This window comes from Oryzias latipes, chromosome 3 (genome assembly GCF_053564925.1).
Source record: "Oryzias latipes strain Hd-rR chromosome 3, Olatipes_Hd-rR_3.1".
NCBI classification, from domain to species: Eukaryota; Metazoa; Chordata; class Actinopteri; order Beloniformes; family Adrianichthyidae; genus Oryzias; species Oryzias latipes.
Genome location: NC_136239.1, coordinates 15,983,053 through 15,986,292, shown reverse-complemented (window position 1 = coordinate 15,986,292; position 3,240 = coordinate 15,983,053).

Sequence of the window (3,240 nt, the reverse complement as noted above, 5' to 3'; positions counted from 1 at the left end):
GAATAAAGATCTGTTCTGATTTGCTTGCCTGACTAAAACGACTAATACTAAACAATCTTAAAATTGCATTTCTGAGTATTTCTTTATTCAATCAGAAGCAAATGAAAAAATGCAGTTGGAAAAATCTTGTAGCAGTGATGCAGGTCCAACAATCAGCAGGCTGGAAGCTCCCTGCATCGCTCCATTCTGATGCATCCACTTGTTGACAAATAGATCCATGAACGTCTTTATTTTCTTCGTCTGAGCTGGAATCTGGCTCAAAACTGTACGGCTGGATAGCTCCAACGTTGCTCGCCATTTTTGTTGCATCGTTAATGTTGGGCTAGGGGTTGTCAGGGGCTATAAGCTAGTGGGAGAGGGTGCAAACATATAGATGACGGGAAGTGGTGGCAGGCTTACTTCGTGTCAACAATTCCACCCACTACTCAGAGGTGAATTTCTAATGAACTACTGCAGAAACAATGTTCTAGAAAATCACACAGTCTATTTTATTTTAATAAAAATCTGCATAATCATGAATAAAAGACCACAGGGGACTTTAATCAGAGAATGATTGGAGTAGGACTTTAAAGAAGGATACCAAATCAAACTGGGTTGTTTCAGAGGGTGGGAGTGGAGCAACTAATGCAAAACGTACCCAGAAGAACGTACATTTTGACCTTTTACACAATGTTTATTGTACACACAGCATTTTAGCTTGTTAATATGCTTAAGACACAAAGACCCAAGAAGTCCCCTTTGAGTTAAGTTTTGTTTTATTTAAAGGAAATAATTTAACATTTTAGAACAAAATATCTAGAGAGAAATGCAATCAAAACAGAAGCTTTTTTTAGGGCATGAGGGTTTTCAAGACAACTTCAAAAAAGTCCTAAAATGTCATTATAATTAGGTAATCACATCGTAGTGTGTTCTTCCTTATCCTCTTCATCCACAGACCCATTTCCATTCTTTTTGACCTTTCTTATCTCTGGGGACACCAGCTGACATCACTCATGTAGAGATAAACACCCTCCACCCTCCCCAAGGCCCAGCCAGCCCAACTTCATTACCATCCATCGGATTGTACACGCTCACTGCCCATTCAGTCTTGCAGACGTGCCTTTTGTGCTCAGCAGTCCTTCCCACAGAAGCCATATGACCGTCACCCCCAACCCCCCAAACTCCCCCTGAAAAGTCTGTCCCGCTCCCTGATCTACTTCGACCCATCTGTAATCCCTTCCCCCAACTTGAACCCCCAGATATGCTCCGTCTCTGGCTTCTCCACAAAAACAGCCAGCTGTCCTGGCCGGTCGTGTCCCTGGGGGCATAAACAGGTGTCGAGAATGCTGTAGGCCCTCAACATGTGACACATGGCAGCACACTCCTCCAGACTTCTCCTCCGATCTGCCTACACAACCACAGGGGGAGAGAGAGCTGCATTTTACAGCTGCAGTCTTGATAATTGCCGCAGGCAAGCTTTTATTGATTACTTGTGCAAAAGCTATTTTTTAAACTTTCCTACAGAAAAACCAAAGAAGACCGTCAAACACTACCACACAAGTTTAGAACAATTTTTCTAAACTGCAATGCACTAAAGGTCATTTACTTATAGAAAGAACTTTGACACATCTTAAGCAAATAAAAAAAAATATACAACTCTGTGCAAACAAATAGATCAAAGGAAAGTTGCTTGTCCTGCTGGGTGATAAGTCAGTGACAATTTTAGCACAAACTCGGTGCATTGCAAGAGGGCATTAAATGTGCCAAAATAGAGACCACAAGTCCAAAAGGAGTATAAAATGCCACAAAGACACAGGTTATGTCTGAATTTCCTTCCTACCAATAGCTAAAATCTCTATAGTGCCGGACTATCTAGTGTCCTGGATTTGAAAAGCAGTTTGCACAACTGATTTTTTTTCTGGAGTAAAAAAACCTAATAAATATGAACATTTTGCAAAGACTATTTATGAATCCACTGTGTTCTAATGATTAAAACTTGAATGGATTATCAAAACAATAATTTAAATGCATTTTTTTTTCAAAGAAAACATTTGTTTAAACACAATGCATTGTGGTCTTTATTTGTCAATCTAGTGAGCATTAATGCACAGCTTTTTTGCAATCTTCTGGAAGATTTTTAGGGTACTGATTTTGGAAAAGTAGGTTCAGACAGCTCAATAAAATGACAAATATATAGCGCACTAAGAGGTGACGAATTTCTGACACAACCACGATTCAATTTACGACCCAATCACAGCGCACCAGTTGGGTTTTGCCAGGATCCACCCGGAGCTAAAGTTCTACTCTTTTAATGTATTTTTCTTTAAATACCATCGCCAACCTCCACTTCTATTTTCCATTTGTGGAACTTTTTTCGCTCATACCTAAATCATGACTCTTTTGTGAATGATGCCTCTGAAGGAAACAGGAGGAAAATAAAAACACAAGACACCAGATTCTTTGACCAAGACGTGCAAATTTTACAACCCTGCAAGGACATAAGACTCCCAGATTTGGAAGGTGTACTTGACAACAGTAAACGCTTGCTTTTGAAGCCCAAAGAACAAAAGCAACATCACACCCTGAACCATTTTCACATTCTGTGGTGGGCTCCACATCAGTGCACAGCCAATCTGGCAGTTGACTCTTTGCTTTGTGCACAAACCTGCGTGTCATATAGGACTTGTAGATGCCTTTTCGAGATTGAAAGATGCATCTGACTGTGAACCAGTTTTGGGGAAGGGGGGGAAGAGCAAAGCCACAACTTAAATAACACCCTTCCTGAGTACCAGTTTGTAAATCAAGCAAGTTAGAACAGGTTTGTAGATAGTGAGCCGGTGTGCAGTGGCTCTTATCACCTTAATGTAGCAGCTCTTTCAAGTAAAGACAAAAAAAAGCATAAAGTATGAATTAAATAAACACACAAACAGACACATTTTCAAGTAACTGTTTTCATGGAAACCTATTTTAATTGAAATCGAAGTTGATGATAACTTGAAGTACAAAAACATCACGAAAATATGGTACAAATACATTTTGACACAACTTTTAAACATCTTACTCTACAAGCGAACATTTCTGTTACACAAAACTATTTCAAGAATTGTAAGATTAGCCACGTGCAATAAGCTGTGTTTCATAACTGAATCGAAGGAGCAGTGCGTCTGTTTGAATGTGACAGCTTATTCTGGCACATGCGATGCATCAGCAGGCCTAGATTGTGTCATATCAGCACAAGCCCTTTGGCCAGCTGCTCGGGCC